Source organism: Mus caroli, chromosome 2 (genome assembly GCF_900094665.2).
Source record: "Mus caroli chromosome 2, CAROLI_EIJ_v1.1, whole genome shotgun sequence".
Taxonomy (NCBI): Eukaryota; Metazoa; Chordata; class Mammalia; order Rodentia; family Muridae; genus Mus; species Mus caroli.
Genome location: NC_034571.1, coordinates 26,493,653 through 26,511,363, shown reverse-complemented (window position 1 = coordinate 26,511,363; position 17,711 = coordinate 26,493,653). Strand labels below are relative to the sequence as shown.

The 17,711-nt window shown below is 51.8% G+C and overlaps 1 long non-coding RNA gene across 1 annotated transcript in view; it reads right to left on the bottom strand.

Annotated features, from left to right (window-relative positions):
• The window catches only part of LOC110307970, a 56,882-nt gene extending 39,682 nt beyond the window's left edge, over positions 1-17,200 (bottom strand). The window contains exons 1-2 of the long non-coding RNA XR_002379491.1: positions 17,113-17,200; positions 5,764-6,660 (exon numbers count right to left, since the gene is read on the bottom strand). This is a non-coding gene — a long non-coding RNA (uncharacterized LOC110307970). The remainder of the gene's footprint in view (positions 1-5,763; positions 6,661-17,112) is intronic.
• Between the last annotated feature and the right edge of the window lie 511 nt (positions 17,201-17,711).

Below are 17,711 nucleotides of genomic sequence, written 5' to 3'. Positions count from 1 at the left end.
TCTTCCCCACCATCCTCTCCTCTCTCCTTCATTTATCCTTCTCTCTTTCCATCCACCAGCCAACAGTCTCCCTTCCCCCTCTCATCCATTCCCTACTCTATCCTCCCGCCCCCTCCTCCAGGAGTCTGTGCTAACATCTAAGCTTTATTGAGCAGTTCCCTCAGCCAGGCGGCCTCTTCTCTGTTTTGGCTTAGGGACCACAGCTGTAAGGCTTATCCTGACCTAGATCCACGCCTGAGGTGCCATGCCATACTGCCCCTTCCTGGGCATTGGTATGGCTGTTGACAGGCATCTTGCTGGGGCCCCGGGTTCCCCAGAGCAAACTCTGCAAGGAAGAATCAGGGCCACAGAGTTGCGAGAGCCATAGGAGGTGCGACTAATTTTAACAACAGCCTCAGGAAAAAGACAAGTCTGTGCCTTTCTTCTCTCTTTGGGGGAAAATGTGTCACGTGTGTTGTAGGTATGACTGAAAGCGTTGGTGTCACCGCCACATACATCTGCCTGCAGCTGCCAGGTCGGATGTGCCGCCACGGGCAGTGGCCCCGTGCAGGAGTCTTGTAGCCGGGGACCTGCGCTGTTCCTAGAAGCCCAAAGTCTGTGAGCCCCCACCTGTCCGCTGCTGTGCGCCTGTGCCCTGTGAACCTTGACCCCTGATCTGCAGAGAAAGGAGAAAGCAAGCGCTTCTGCCCATGCTGACCCCAGCACTAGTGGGTCAGCTAACGACCTCAGCTGTGCGGCATGGGGGCTCCCAGGCTGCTGCAAGAAGCCAGTGATGGGGAAATGGACTCTGCTTCCTCTCCAGGGATGGGCTGACCCCAACCCTGGGAGCTGGCTGGAAGACAGATGAGGACATGTGACCATCACTCTGTACGGACACATCACAGAGTTGCAGTTCTCTGGGGACTAGAAAGCTCTCGACACTTGTCTCTGTTCCCCCAGCCCTTTTCCTTTCCAAGGCAGAATACGGCCTGCTGAAATTCTGTACACTAATAAAATTGTAACTAATTTACATAGGAGATGGGGAGTGAGTGGCAGTGGTTGCCATGGAGACCATCTCCCAGGCACCGCTGTCTCCGCCTCTCCTGAGCAGCTCAGACATCAAGAGATCCTGCCTGGGCTGTGTGTGCAGCTGGGGCCCTGCCTCCTGCCTTGCGGCACCCTGCTCTCTTCAGAACTGAGCTCTCCCTGGGGGAAGAGCAGCAGGGCCCACCAGCGTACTCCCACAGTGGACCTTAATGTCCCCTCTCACACCAGGTGGCAGCCCTTTCCCTCTGGCACAGTCAGTGTTGATTACACACAGGGACAGTTTCCAGGAGCAAGGGACAGCAGTGGCTGAGCCCACCCCCAAACTGGTACTCCTGGGAGAAACCCCATCCTGAATCCCAGGGTTCTGAGGTAGAGTGGTCAGTCCAGCAGGCTGCCACAGAGCCCTTCACTTGGGCTGTCTGGTTTCAACCCCAAGGCAGCCCCACAAAGAAGGCAAGGTCAGTGCTCACTGTACCCACAGTGGGAAGATCCTAGGCCTTGTTAGGAGGAGGGCTTGGGCCAGAGCCAAGTCTGCCTCTGATGCTGAATTGCCTCGAAAAGATCAGAAGAAACCATTCCAGCTAGGCAGGCGTGAGCTAGCGAGCTTGGGAGTGAGATGTCTTGCTTTGTTTTATTTATTTGTTTTGGGTTTTGTTGTGTTATTTTTTGTTGCTTTTTTGTTTGTTTTGGTTTGGTTTTGTTGCTCTTTTGGGTTTTTGTTTGTTTGCTTGCTTGTTTTTGACAAACTCACCTTGGCTGGCCTGGAGCTGGCTATGTAAATCAGGTTGGCCTCAAACTCACAAGAGATCCACCTGCCTCTGCCTCCAGAGCGCCACTACTGCACCCAGGTTGTTTTTTTGTTTTGTTTTGTTTTGTTTTGTTTTTCTGGGTTTTTTTTCGAGACAGGGTTTCTCTGTATATCCCTGGCTGTCCTGGAGCTCACTCTGTAGACCAGGCTGGCCTCGAACTCAGAAATCCTCCTGCCTCTGCCTCCCGAGTGCTGGGATTAAAGGCGTGCGCCACCACGCCCAGCGCAGGTTGGGTTTTGAGGTGAACAGGAGTTGCTTCCCAGAGATCAAACAGGAAAAGCCTTGTTGCAGGCAGAGGGGAACAGACCCTGAGTGAGAGAGATGACAAGTCTTTCCTGAAGGTCTAACCTACAGCCAGTAGCTACAACAGGAAAGAGACTGGAACCTCCAGGAGCTCTGGAGGCAGAGCTGAGGTCTCAGCAGACCACCCAGCATTTGTGGCCTCTGGAGCCTAGTCTCTTGCTCTGAAGAGAGTGTATAAGAATGCAGATTCCTCGGGAGGCAGAGGCAGGCGGATTTCTGAGTTCGAGGCCAGCCTGGTCTACAAAGTGAGTTCCAGGACAGCCAGGGCTACACAGAGAAACCCTGTCTCGAAAAACCAAAAAAAAAAAAAAAAAAAGAATGCAGATTCCTAGGCCTCACTCTCCTCAGGTGGGTTCCATTTTAACCACACAGAGAAAGCTGCGGATTCCTCTGTGGGTGTCAGCCGGAATCCAGGGCAGGGGATGTGGGGGTCAGACACATGGGTTTGCAAGCAGTGAGAGGGCATGGAGATGTGGGGGTGGGGATAGGAGACTGTGTCAGCTGTCAGGAGAGGCCATGTTTTCTGGGGGAGGGGCAGACTGGCCTCATGATAATGGGGTGAGTTGAGTGAGAGCCCCGCCCCCCCTGTAGCCAGTGGTCCAGGACTTGGAGGGAGGTCTGAGCTCTGGGGTGGACTCCATAGAAGAAATCTTTTTCCCCTCTGACTGGCAAGACTGGCAGCCGGGTCATCTCAAGATGAAGCAAACAAAATGAGAATCTGAGTCCTCATGGGTGGGGACAGCGGCAAAAGTGGAGGTAGTTAAACGCTTGGGAGGGTGTGAGCACTGTGAATGCGGAGGTGGGAGCCTGGCAAAGTGTCATACCCATGATGCCAGCACTGGGCAGGCTGAGGCCGGAGGGTTGCCACTAGTTTTAGGTCAGGCCGATCTATGTAGACTCTGACTCCAAAAGATATACCTCTCAGTCCTCAGAGCTGTGTGTGTGGTAGACATAGGTCTAGTTCGGAGAGCATATGGAAGATTCTAGAAGGCTCGTACTCCAACTTTCCTGATCATTTCCTGATCAGTTACATAAGCTGAGAGGGCAGACAGAGAGGCTGTGAGGGATGGCATGGCTGCAGTCAGAAGCTGAATGGGCTCCATGTTGAACCATGTGAGGGTGGGAGAGGCTCTAAAGCGAGAGCCTCGGCCTGGGCAGTGTGGTGGAGAGGCAGAGGGATAAGAAATGGGCTGGCTGGGCTGCAGAAGTCACAGGAAATAGGGGTCTCCACACCCATGGCAGGCAGAGCCCTCCACCAGGCTGGTGCCCTCCTGGTGTAACTAACGCAGCTGCAGTAGGGAGCACTTTGGGGAGCACCACCAGAGCACACCATTTGCCTGGTGAGGTCTCACTTCTGGGAAGGCTTCTTGGATCTCTAAGTGTCACAGAGGCCTTAGAATCACGAGAGAAAGGGATTCATTCCCCATCCCCACTTCAGCAGAGGACGCATAGTCAGTAAGAGAGCAACACGGCAGTCCATGTGGCCTGACTGCGCCCGCCCCTCTCTATCCCTGGTGGCCATCTTGAGCACAGATCCTGCTCCTCCTCCTTTATGTGACCCTGAACACATTATCTTTATTTCTGTGGGGTTTTTTGTTTGCTTGTTTGTTCTTTGTTTCTTTATCAAGGCTTTCTCTGTGTAGTCCTGGCTGTCCTGGAACTGACTATGTAGACCAATCTGACCTGGAACTCACAGAGATCTGCCTGCCTCTCCCTCCCGAGTGCTGGGAGTTGTCTCCAGTTATTCCTAAGGGCCTTTTCCATGGCTGCTGGGGGTGAAGTCTGGCCTCTTGCTTAGGCAGTAAGCATTTGTACACTGAGGAGTCTCTCCACCTACAACAATCTTTCTTTTATTCCTTCTCATTCTCCTTTTGAGGCAGAGTCTTGCTATGTAGCCATGGCTATCTAGGAACTTACTATATAGACCAGGCTGACCTCAAACTCAGAGATCCCTCTGCCTCTGCCTCTGCCTCTGCCTCTGCCTCTGCCTCTGCCTCTGCCTCTGCCTTTCTTCCTCTGCTTCTCTGCCTCTGCCTCTCTGCCTCTGCCTCTGCCAAGTGCTAGGATTAAAGGCGTGTGCCACCACGTCTGCCTGGCTCACCACGTCCATCTTAAGCCCTGGCATTCTTACCCATTCTGAGCTGATACCCTCACCAGAGGCAAAAAGGAAAACCCTCCCTCTAAGAACTTACTGATCTCTTTTAGGGGTTATGAGGCAAGGGCGGGACACTGTGGCTCTCACGCCCCCCTCTCCAAAGACTCTGGGTAGCTGAGGGGCAGCTGCAGAAGATTCTGGCTGGAGTTTCACATGTGCGAGTCACCAGGCTCCTCCATCAGGGAGAGCTGACAGCAGAGGACAGGCTGTTGTCTGCTTGCCTGAGTCGTCTGTACCTCTGCATCACCGAGAGTCATTTTTTTACATAAAACCCAAGGCTCAGGTGGAGGTGACTGGCTTTTTAAAAAAACATCATTTCAAAAGATAACAGAGTTTGGGAGACAGTTCAGTGTCCCTGACCCCCACGTAGAAAGCTCTCTGGGGTTCACTGGCCAGCCAGTCCAGCCAGTCCAGACAAGAGAGACACATCTGCAGAGTGACTTGAAGCACACTAGTGTCAGTCTCTGGCACTAGTGTGCGTGCATGTGTGTGTGTGTGTGTGTGTTGCCTTCTTTCCTCTATGATAACACAAGGCTCTGGGCTTCTGGAGTTTCTACCAGCCACCCAGGCAGTCACAGCTGTCCCCTCTGATGCCTTCATGCTTGTGACAAATAGGTGTCATCTCCCACGTGGAATGCAGCCCTTAAGAGGAGAGGCAATCTGACTGACTTGCAGCCCAGCCTGTCCACGTGGGTCCTGGAGGCCCCAGGTTCCCTTCTTAGAGCACATGGGTGGGGCTTTGGCCAGCCATCTCCAGGGAGTGGGGTGAGGGCGGGCTGTGCATTAGCCCGGCTAGCCAGCCTGGGCTTCTCACTAATGGGTGCAAATGCATTTAGTGCTGAGGCTGCAGCCGGTGCTTGGGGGGTCTGCAGCTTAATGGCTTTCCTGCCAGAGGAAGAGGGATGGCTGGGTGGCCAGACACATAGCCCGGATGAGATGGAAAGACAAGGGCTTGCCTTGTCTGGAACACCTCCCTTTCTTAGACACTTGGGGGCTGTGTAGGGAGACATACCACCCAGCTCCCAGCAGGGCCACCTGGCCTTGGCTTGGAATGGAGACACTCTGGTCCCAGGGCTGGATGGTGATTGGGTACATAGAGCTCTTAGGACTCAGAGGCTGTGACCGTTCAGCATCTGTGAGCACAGATCCTGTGCCCTGTGCATCCAGTGCCTCCTAAACTCCCTCAGGTCACTGCTGTGACCTCATCTCATTCTCTGTGGCCTTAGTCGTCAGGGTCACAGGGGTACTGTGAGGTCTAATCTTCCCTCCTGGCCATCTTTCTACTTGACTCTGCTTCTGCCTCTGTTGTGTGGCAAAGCTTTTCCCGGGGAGACACAATTTACATTTCCACTCACCCCAGAGAGGAAGCCCATGACACTGACCAACGGGTGGACACCCCCAAGTCCAACTTGGTGCACCAATGAGTTTAGCTGGGGTTATCTATAGGAATATGGCCGAGGGGTTACTTACAGGAACAGAAGTGACTCAAAGACAGCTGCCTCACCGAAGCCCACCCCAGCCTGGGTGACAGCTCACAGAGCTGGGAATCTGGAAGAACTGCATGGCCTACAGGCAGCTCAACAGGGTGACGAGTGTCCTTTCCAGGTGACTCAGTTGGACTAAACCTCTTCCAGGCCGGTCAACTGGTGTCTGCTCCTTCCAGGCAGCTGGTCTGGTCTTCTTTGCGGCTTGTCCTATCTGAGAGGGGCTCTCAGCAGCTTGACTTGGTACATCTTGGCAAGAAGGAGCTACAAGAACCTGGTTAGGGTCATGGACTTCCTGAAGCCATTCTGAGTTGACCACCCGCTTAAGCCCCTTCTCTGCAAGATGAAATGTTTCAATCTTGGAGGAAAGGGAGACAGTAGCCTCGGGCTGGAAGACTCCTCAGAGCTTCTTGCATAGGATGTCCAAGCACCTCTGAGAAGATGTGCTTGTCTACCTCAGAGCTCCAAAGCTGCTTCAGCCTCCAGGGTGGTGAAGAAGTGGAGTGCTGGGACTCAGCAGCCATCGCAGCTCCAAGTGGGCACACCCAGCCAACACTGTGAGGAGGGGAGAGAGGAAGGAATGGCCGAGAAGCCCAGGCAGCGCTCCACAGCTGTGCGCTTCTTGACCAAACTGTGCCGGAAGCACATTCCTACCCCTGAGTTGTTCTGTGACAGGTGCCTGTACTTTCTTCCTAGATTAGCTTTGCTATCTCTTGTGAGACTTCACACAGATTCCAGACAGCACCAGACGGTGGGGAGTGGCTATTTTGTGTGGCACAAGATGAGGGAGCTTCCATTGTCCGGAGTACCGGTTTTTGTCTACTTTGTTTCACCTTGGGCTACAGAATCTGGAGCAGAGGCGTTGGCCGTATGCATGACATGGCTGTAATAGAGGAGAAGTTTTGAGTAAAAGGTGGGTTTTTTTTGACACTTAAAAGTGTTTTGAGGGGCTTGCAAGATGGTTCAGCGGGATGAAAATGCTTCCTGTGCAAGCCTGATGTCCTGACTTTAATCCCTTGAACCTTACAATGGAAGAACAGACGCCAGAGGGTGACCCTCTGACATCTGTATGTGCACGCACAGTGGCGTGTGCACCCACCCACCTACATACTGGATAGTATACAAAGAAATATATGTGTCAGGCATGATTGCGCACAGCTTTGGTCCCAGCTCTCAAGAGGCAGAGGTAGGCAGAGCTCTGTGAGTTTGAGGCCAACCTGGTCTACATAGCATGTTCTAGGACAGCCAAGGCTATCTATATAAGAGAGACCCTGTCTCAGGAGGAGGGAAAGCAAGAGGAAGAGATTGTTTGTGTTATGCAACTTTTCTGGGGAGGCACAAGATAGAGAGTACTGATAACGGCCAAAGAAACCACCCCACCGAGGTGGTTAGCTCACAGAACTAGAGGCTTGTTGGGGCTATCTGTAGGACATAAATGTGCTGTTCATCTTCCTGTCACCATAACCTAAGCTGGGGTCATCTGGGGAGAGCTCAGCAGAGAACAGGGCTCCATCGGACTGGCCTGTAGGCAAGTCTGTCGAACATTCCTTTCTTTCTTTCTTTTTTTAAAAAATTACTTTACGTGCCTAGTTGCTTTGTCTACATGCATGCTGGTGTTCTCAGAGGCTAGAAGAAGGAGTTGGGTCCCCTGGAACTGGAATGACAGATGGCCATGAACCGGTGCTGGGAATTGTGGGCAGTGCCCTCCCTCCCCCACTGCTGGGTGAATAGGCTTGTGCTGCATAAGAAAGCAAGATGAGCAAGCCAGGATGGGGGATGGAGGGCAGAGCTGTAAGCAGCACCTCCGTGTTCTCTGCTTCAGCCCCTGCCTTGTTGCCCTAAGCAGCACCTCCGTGTTCTCTGCTTCAGCCCCTGCCTTGTTGCCCTCACGGATGGACTGTGAGTTGTAACACAAACCCTCTCCTTTCCTTCCCAAAGTTTTATCACAGCAACAGGAACCAGCCTCGTACAATAGGGGAGGGGTTATTTATCGACCCATGGTTGCCTCTAGGGTGACTGCAACAGGAACAAGGGATTGAAGTCAAGGGATTGTAAGGGACTCACAAAGGCTCCATCTTCAGCCACGACATGCAGGCAGCTCCACTCACAAGCGCTTTCTTCCTCAGAAACTTGTTTACTCTGGATGGCCTTTGAGAGGGGCCTTATGGAGCTGGCAACTTTCTCAGCTTCTTTCTGTTTTTTTTTTACTACTTACTTTCCATTTTTTTTTTAATTAAAAAGCTTTTATGTATGCACACACACACACACACGTGCAATGTTTGTGGAGCCCAGTAGAAAGCACCAGACCCCCAGAAGCCGGAGTTAAAAGGGGCTGTGAGCTGCCCAATGTGGCTGCTGAAAACCGAGCACAGGTCTCTGCAAGACCAGTCGGTGCTTTTCGCAGCCTCTCCAAAAGGAGCTTCCTGGGCCTTTAGGTTTATTTTGTTACCTTTTGTTTTTGTTTTTTTTTTTAGCGTCTAGAGACTTGTGTACTCCTCCTCCTCCCCCTCCCTCCAGGAGAAAATGTTTCAATTTGAAAGAAACAGCTAGGCAGCACCACAGCCACCCCTTCCTCTGGCTATGGCCCTCCTTCCACCTCCCTCTGTAGAGAAGGTTGTCCCTGAGCACCTAGTGGGGTGAGAGAGATGTTCTGTGTTCTTCCCTTTGTGTCAGGATGCTGCAGCAACAGTCACTCACTTTCAGACCCGTTACTGGTCGTTACTGGTCGTACTCTACTTTGCCTCTAGTAAAAGAGAAGTTCCCCCCATGCCTGACACTAACAGAATCAGTATCCCAAGGGGGTAAGCACAAATGCCTAGAAGACACATGTTTGGAGGCCCGCCACATCTATTTAATAGGCTATAGGTCTTTGCCCCAACTAGAAGTACCAAACATCAGTTCCCTCCCGTGGAGCAGCCTTAGATCTCAGCAGAGGGTGACTGGTTTCATCTTAACTGGCACCACTGTTGCACCAGCTGGCACATCTTGCTCAGCATGTCTGTAGTCTGTCAAGCAAGGTCCATAACAGAGCAGGTTCATTGGCAACAGTCCTCCCTCATCAGCCTGAATAACACCTCCTAGCAGTACAGAAGCCAGCCAGTCGGAAGGTTGCTTCCACCTCTATCCTATCTCAGTTTCTCCATGTCCTGCAATCAAAGTGCGTAGCGTCTTTAGCACTAGGGACTTTGCACCTAATTCTGGCAGGCAGCCAACAGCAGAGACAACAGCCTGTATAGTTTGGGGTCCTCTAGGGACCACCTGACCCCAAACAAACAAACAAACAAACAATCAAAAGAAAAACAAAAAACAAAACCTCGAGGAGGTTACTCACCTCTCACCTCTGTCTCTGGGATTTTTACTCACCCAAAATGACTCTTAGGCAATGCTCCTCCTGGCTCAAGGTCTTGGCATCCCACCTAACCCACACCAGTCAGGAGGAGTCAACGCCTTTCTGAACTCTTTGGTAAATACCAAACACTGCCTTTCCCAAGCCCAGTTTCCCAAATAACTCGGCCCTTCCTCCAGTGTCTTCCTTGGTATCAGTGGGGACTTAGTCACTGACAATCACGTGTTCCTGATGGGGGGACAGCTTTCCCACCAATGGCCATGGTGGGCTGGGTGACTGAGTTTTTTAGTTTCCCCACTTCCACAGCCCTCTGTCAGTCTTTGTGGCTGGGGTACCAGTTATACTGTGTAACTTTCCTTGGGAGGATGTGAGCAAATAAATGTCCAACAGACAGAAGAAATGACTCCACCCAAGTGTAGCTTGGTGAGTTTATTGGGATCACCAAGAGAATCATGGGTAACACAAAACAGCTGTATTACCAAAGTTCCCTCAGCCAGGGTGCAGGCTCCAGAGACTGAGTATCCTGGGCACCGGAGCCCTCCATGAAGCACTACCGGGGGGACTTCTGGGAGCTGGTGCTCACATTCAGTGAGGGAATCTGGGGGCCCTGAGGCAGGGCTAAGGAGGTCACGCCAACCCTGTGTGGCCAGGGCTTGTTTATGGGAGAGAGCTAGCAAGTCTTTCTCTCACCCTTGGACATCTTTCATCATAGGGCCTCAAGTACCTGTTGTTGGAGCTGAGGCCAGGGCCACTTGTGAGCTGCTCTGTCCCTGTTCTGAAAGTGGTCTTACCACCCTCCCTCACACAGTTGCTAAGCCCCAGGATCCAAAGGACCAGCTGGCTGTCATGTTCTTCCACCAAAGTTTTCTGCTGCTTAGAAGGATGGCAGCCATCTGTCACGTCCTTCGAACCCTAAGGCGCAGGCCTGGCAGTGTATATGGCTATAAAGGACTCAGAATCCGGATCCTGTTCACCTGTCTACAGACCTGTCTCTTTCAGTCTTCATCTGCCGGTCCTTACGGGGACAGGGAATTGCCCTGGGTGAAGGTCACAGCCATGTGGTCTGGTGACTGGAGAGGAGGGGCCCAGCTTCTGAAGGAGTAAGGAGAGGGACCCATCTCTGCCCTAAGTGCCAAGTATGTGATTTGTACTCTCACTACCTTGGACCCGCAAGCGTTCTATTATGACCCATTTTACAGTCAGGGAGATGGGAGCTCAGAGAAGTTAGACAACTTACCCAAAGTCACGTAGTGAGAAATAGAGATCCTTAGAGACCAGAACCTGTGCAAAGACCTCAAGGCAAGACCCAGAAAAGGCACAGCACATTATATAGGCATGTAGATTAGCCATATAGGGTTTTAATTCCTTAAGCCAAGGTTGGGACATGTACAGATAGAGTTTCCTGTTCATCTAGCAACCAGGCTTTGTCAGTTCTTGGCTTGGGTTATGGCTGGGGAAGGAGGGAGAATAGGTGCACAGAGGAGATACAGCTTAGCACAAGCCAGGTTGTTTTCAAGATCTAAAAATGGTGTGTGTGTGGCGGGGGGGGGGGGGGGGGGGGGGGGAGGAGGAGGGGAGGGGATTGACACCTAGAGAGGAGGCATCCCCTTCTAAGGCAAATGGGGGGCAGGACTGTGAGGTGGAACTGGGTGGAGAGGAAGGGCTGATATTGAGTTATAAAGTGAATAAATAAAATTAATAAAAAATAAAAAAAGATTAGAAAGGGGAGAGGAGTAGGTGGGGACAGGAAAGCTGGCGGGGGGGCGGGGGAGCTGGCTGCCTGCCTCTGGCCTAGCAGGAGCTGCGGGGAGCTGAGAGGAGAGGGTGTGCGAGTGTCCGGCTGTACAGACAGGCTTGAGAGGCGTCAGGGCAACCCAGGGAACAAGAAATGAAATGAGCAGCCTGTAGTGAGGGAAACTGACAGGCATGGAGAAGGAGGGGTGGGAGGAAGACAAGAGGAGGACTTAGGAAGGGGGAGGGCAGAGGGAGGGAGGGGAAGGAGGAGAAGGGAGGGCCCATAAGAATCCCTATGCTCTGTGGTCCTGATGGCTTTGGACAAGGTCCTGGCTGCCTCAGCTTTTTCAAACAGGCAGAGGCCCACTGTAAGGCCCTCAGCTGGGGCCTTGCAAAATCGGCTGCAAAGCCTGGCCAGGCCCCAGCAACCTAGACACAGAGCAGAGAGCTTCGGCTTCCCACCAAGCCTCTCTCAAGACCCCACAGAGGCTAGGACACAGGTGGCCTTGGTGAGAACTAAAGAAGAGAGCCCCAGGGCTGGGGAGGTTCCCATCTTGCTACCCTGTTCTTTCTGCTTCCCTTTGTAGACCTGTTTTACAAGGCTGCAGCCCAGGTTTTCTGCCTCAGGACTGGGGAGGGAAGAGCAGTGGCCTCGGGCCACACATACAGCACCTGCCTGCCCCATCCAGAAACTCAGCATAGACAACTTCGCCTTCAGAAGCCTCACCAAGGCCAGCCTTTGGGGTGAATATTGGGGTGGACTTCATGTCTGGAGGTGAAGCGCTGTCAGCCAGACCTCTGGGGTTCCAGGAATGACACAGTAGAAAAGATACGGGTCTGGTCATGGCTTCTTTCCTTCACAGATGCAGGAAGGAGATATCCTGCCCCCGCACTTGGGGCTCATCTACCAATGAAAATCAAGCAGGAAACAGCAGAATTGGGGTGACAAAGTTCAAAGGGCATCCTGAGGAAGCTTTTCCAGGGCACGGGATGTGAGAAGGAAGCAACACGGGAGGGCGTGGGGGCAGCTGGCACAGACCTCAGAGTTCCTGCCTCCCAGCACTGTAGAGAGCCTAACACCCAAATCAAAGTTAAAGTGGATGGTGCCTAGGCTCAGATCGCCATTCAACACAAAGATCACCAGACTGGGAGTATGGCAGAGCCATGTCCTCAGGGTCGTGGATAGCCCTGGGCCATGTGGCTGCCTACTCTATGTGTGTCAGGCACCCTAAAGCCAGTAGAGGATTCTGGAGTGCGGGAGACACAGTTGGGGATTGTCCTCTCTCTCTCTCTCTCTCTCTCTCTCTCTCTCTCTCACACACACACACACACAGACACACACACACACAATCCCTCAGTTTTCCCTTTGAGTTCTGTGACATAAGCTAAGTTGCTTCTTAAAGGATGCCAGGGCCAGCCTTGTACTTCAGGCAAAGGTGGAAGGCCATAGCCAGCATCTGGCAGCCATGCTCCTTCACACAGCCCTCCAAAGCCTTAACACCTGCCTATCACCACACTCAACTGCAGCCCCCATAGACACCCTTCTAGCAAGACCACCGTGAAGGGCATATCGCACCAACAGGCTGACCCAGATACACCCCGTGCCACTGTCACTCAAACTTCCACTTCTCTAGTCAGCCCAGGCAGGGCTGGCAACAGCCCCCACCCCAAACCCCAGCCTCAGCTGAGGGGTTCTGGGTCTGGGTCAGGGGGGGTCTTTCCTTTCCCTCAGGCACTCCTTTGAGGGTGGGGAACCCAATGAGCACAGAAGAGCCCCTTGTGGAGAGAGTGGAAGGGATGGCCTGCAGATGCCAGGTCCCCTCTGCACCTCCAGCCCAGGGGTGGGTGTGGCCTGGCCAGGCACTGGCTGTTTTTGTCTCTCCACGTTTTTGTTTGGATTACACAAGCCACCCAAGAGAAGGTAGACAGCAAACATGAAAGCAAGCTGCATCCCGCAGTGGCCTCCCTGTTAACACATACGTACGGTAAATCCTTGCAGCCCCTTTCTCTGCACGCCCAAAGCTCTTTATTCTTTTTTTAGTTTTACAAAAATAGAATGCACACAATTTCTGTTTGTCTCGTAAAGCTGTGTGGCCATATCCCTGTGTCTGACCTGTCACCATCATAGTGGTATCTGGTGGCTGCACAGTGAACTGTCCTGTAGGATGGAGAAGGCACGGCACCTGTCCTGGGATTGGGCTCTCTGTCTGTCTCTCAGCTCTGGGACCTTGTACGGGTGGCCTGCACTGAGATCTCTCCTGTTTCTCTCCCTGCACTGAGTTCCCATGGCTACCTCTCCCCAGGGCCAGGATCCTGAGGGAAGGGACAAAGGGCCCATCCCTGGGGGCGAGAGGACATCACACCCTACACCAGCCCTGGCCATCATTATTATTTTTCTCTATCATTGTGGAGTAGTGGCTTCGGAATAGTCTTTTGTTTCTTCGTACACTGTCTGTTCAGCTTTTCCTTCAAGTAGACGAAAGTGAGCGAGCACTCACGCCATTAGATCCTTGACAGATCCTCAGTCAGTCACATTGAGAAAGTCCTAGGAGGAAAGGATGCACATGACCAAGCCGGGGCTGCCAAATTCCTCTGCCACCATGTGCCACCCCATGAGTGCCCACAGCAGGGTCGCTTAGGACAATGGGAGTTCACTTTCACATCACTCATGAGGGCAGAGTCCCAAGGCCAAGCTGTGGTCAGGGCTCTGGACCCTCTGAAAATCATGGGCTGTGGTCCTCCCTTAAATTTTAAGCATCTCTCAGCAGCTGGTGGTTCCTGACTTGTGGCCATTTTTATCTCAGCCTTAGTGATCACATTGCCTCTTCCTCTGTCTGTCTGTCTGTCTGTCTGTTTGTCTTCTGCCTGTGCATCTCTTATAGTAACAGTTGGTGCTGGGCATGGTGGCATACTTTAATCCCAGCACTTGGGAGGAAGAGGCAAGTCGATCTCAGTGGGTTTGAGGCCAGCCTGGTCTACAAAGTGAGTTTCCAGGACAGCCAGGGCTACACAGGGAAACCCTGTCTCGAAAAAAACAAACAAAAACAAACAAACAAAAAACAAAAAACAAAAAAAAGAGGGCTGAGCAAGCCACAGGGAGCAGTAAGCAGCCCCCTTCCATGGCTTCTGCATCAGCTCCTGCCTCCCAGACCCTGCCTTTAGTTTCTGTTCTGATTTCCTTCAAAGATGTACAGCAATGTAGAAGTGTAAGCCAAAGAAACCCTTCCCACCACAACTGGCTTTTTGGTCATGGTGTTTCATCAAAGCCATAGAAACCCTGACCAAGACGATTTCTTTCTCCCATTTTTCTAAGCGGTATTAATCCACTTCAGGACATTGGCAAGCATGCTGCAGACTGAGGTACTGAGCCTCAAGACTGAGGACACTAAGTCTGTCTCATACTAAGCACCGTGCAGACTGGGGATACCAAACCTGGATCAGCGCTTGCAAATATTATCTTAGCCAGCCTCTTACTTCACAGGCTCCTTAGTTCTCCAGCGTGTGCAAGGTTTAGCATTTTGAAGTCAAGACTTCAGGTTGGTTGCAGTTTCGTGAATAATTAAAAAGCCTGTTCTTGTCTCATCAGCACCCGGTGCTTTTATAATTTTACTTTTATATGTAGGTTTTTACCTACAATCCATCCCCTTGCAAGGGCTGCTGAGGCTAAGTCTGCTCCCCCACAGCCAGTTATTGAACCATTGTCTGCATATTGTTTGATTTACAGCCTCTCTTTTCCTTCCTGGTTTGCACGATGCCTTTGGAGTATATCGGAGCCCAGGCACCGAGCTGATGCTGACAGTCCCGCTGAGGAATCTGGGCAGAATCTAACAGCAACAACCACAGCCAACCATTTTCAGTGAAAGGAGAGAAAAGCAAGGGAAACCCTGACACAGGGTAGAAAGGAGAAACCCAGACTGCAAGGCCCTTCTGCCAGCTGAACAACCAATTCAGTGACTGACTGAACAACCATGCAGCTACCATGCAGGAGGTGACCACAGTCCCAAGAGCTCAGGCCAGGGCACAAAGCAGGAGGCTACTAAAAGCAAATGCTTTTTAAGAAATATTGTCAGCAAGGGCTGACAAGAGGGTTCAGTGAATACAGCACTTGCTACACAAACGTGAGGATACGAGTTCAAATCCCTGGTGAGGCAGAATGAGACTTAATCCCAGCACTCTTGGGACACTGGAACAGCCAGCTTGCTGTAGGCAGCAGCAAACAACAAAAAGACACAACTCTTCCAAGATGGAGGGCCAAGGTTGATCCCCAATGTTGTCCTCTGACCCCCACAGACACACCTGCCTCCCTTCCCCCTCTCTACCACACACACACACACACACACACAAAAAAAAAAAAAACATACATACAAAATAAATACATATTTCCTGAGGCTGGACTTTGCTATGTTGTACAGGATAGTCTTGAACTTGGGTCCTGCTGCTTCTACTTCCCAAATATTTACATATAAGCCCTACCCACCATGCTTTGCTTTAAATCACTTAAAATAGCCAGAAGAGGAAAAAAGACACCAAGAACTAGGAAGAAGAAACATCTTCAAAAAAGAAAAATAGTCACTGGAGTTAAAATCTCAGTCAATGGTGAACCGGTGGATAAGACACAGCTGAAGAAGTCAGGCGGTGGTGGCGCACACCTTTAATCCCAGCACTCGGGAGGCAGATTTCTGAGTTCGAGGTCAGCCTGGTTTATAGAGTGAGTTCCAGGACAGGCAGGGCTGCACAGAGAAACCCTGTCTCGAAAACAAACAAACAAACAAACAAACAAACAAACAAACAAAGACACAGCTGAAGAAACTTCTAGTGACCTGGAAGGCAGAGCTAAGGAAATCACCCGGGACACAACTTGCAGAGCTAGTGACGACATAGGAAGTGGGAAAAGTGAAACAAAGAGAGGGGTCAGGCCCAAGATCTGTCTGGAAGAAGGTCTGGAAGGAGAAAGAAACCACATTTGATGTGATGTTGTCTGAGAACATTCCAGAATTGGTGAAAAACATTTCTCAGATTTATGAATTGCACAGAGCCTGGGACTGTGGCTTTTGGTAGAACACCTGCCTGGCATGCTTGCTGCCCTGGGTCCAGTCCTTAGGGTTGTGATAGGAGTGTCTCCTCCCAGAGGGACAAACCAGAGGAGTCTACACCCAGATACCTCTATTAAATATGCAACCGAAAAGGGAAGCATATTCGTCTAACCGCTCCCCCCCCCCAGTAGGAAATCATCAAAGCTGCACTGATTTCCCAGGTTTAGAAAACCTTGTGTGTATGCGCATATGCTGGTGCCCACAGAGGCCAGAAGCAGGTGGCTGAACCCCTGGGGCTGGAGTTCCGGGGAGCTGCCCCTCCTGGGTGCTGAGAACCAAACTCTAGTCCTCTTCAAAAGCCAACGCTCTATGGGCTCAGCCATCTCTTCAGCCCCTTGTCTTGACTTTGAAGATTGGAAGCAGTTCTAAGTGTGTGTGTGTGTGTGTGTGTGTGTGTGTGTGTGTGTGTTCAGGCACCCACAAGTGTGCAGGTGCACATGGAGGCCAGATGTTAACATCTGGATACTTGTTTTGATCCCTAGTCTCCCTGGGACCTGAGACTTGCTGACTAGGCTGTCTGGTCAGGAGCTGCCTGTCACCTGCCTCCCCAGCACCGGGATTACAAGTGATTCCTCATGTCAGGCTTTTTACAGAAGTGTAGTGAAAAGTGCAAAGCTAGCACTTTCCCAGCCTGCCATCTCCCCCAGCCCTGAGTTTAAATCAACTTTTCCACAAAGTGTTGTGTGGGCGTGGTCCCTGGACAGTCCTGCTTTGCCTGACCACAGTCATTAGTGTTCACACTTCCTACTCTCTCCCTTTAGGGGGATGCTCTTGCAAGATGCTGGCTTGACCAATCCCATGCAGCAGAGATGCTGTGAACCTTTCAGGCCCAACCTTCAGACGTCATGTAGCTCCAGCCGGAGCTGGGTTAGGTCAGTTAGTCTTGTGTCCAGGAGCTGGGTACAGGCTAAGGGGGGTCAGGTGGGGTTGCCCACCAGGGAGAAAGGGAGTGCCCACCGGGTAGCCAAGGTCACATGGTGAGATGCAGGGAAAGACATCATAATGTCTGCCTCCAGTTACAATAGGGAGATGGCATCTTCCTCCCAGAGCTGTTAGTACAGCTCACTGGTAACCAGCCTACCTAGCATGCACAAACTCCTAGGTTCTATCTCAAACAACACAACACACACACACATAGAAAGGGAAGAAGAGAGATGGGTACCAGGGGAATGCCGGGAGAAGATATCGATCTGCCAAGGACAGAGGGCTTAGAAGACGTCAGCTCTGCCAACATCTCTTAGAATTGTGTCCTCTGGAACTGAGAAAACGCGTTTCTATTTTGTAAGCCAGCCAGCCTGTGGTCCTTCCTTACTGCAGTTCTAGCCAACCCAGGTGAGGGTAACCATGGCAACCAGCCCAGGCAGCAGCAGAGCAGCAGCAGCAGCAGCAGCAGCAGCAGCAGCAGCAGTAGTAGCAGCAGCAGCAGCAGCAAATGCCCTTGAAGCTAGGCTTACAAAACTGAGAACAGTGAGCAACTAAATCCAAGGTCACACATGACCAGGGACAGGACCAAGGTGTGGCTCAACGTCTCAGGAGAAAGAACTCTTTCTTCAGTCATCCGAGACACAACCCAGTGAGACCACAAACCCATCAGCCACGCAAAGGCTGGAGAACATTGTTGCTATAGCATAGTCAAGGCAATTAAAGCAAGCATTCATCAGTCTGAACCCTCTTTCAGCTAAATTGCCTTTCGAGAGCAGGAGCAAGGCTGGGAGCGACGGCTCAGTCAGCAAAGTGCTTGCTGTAGCAGCACGGTGCCTG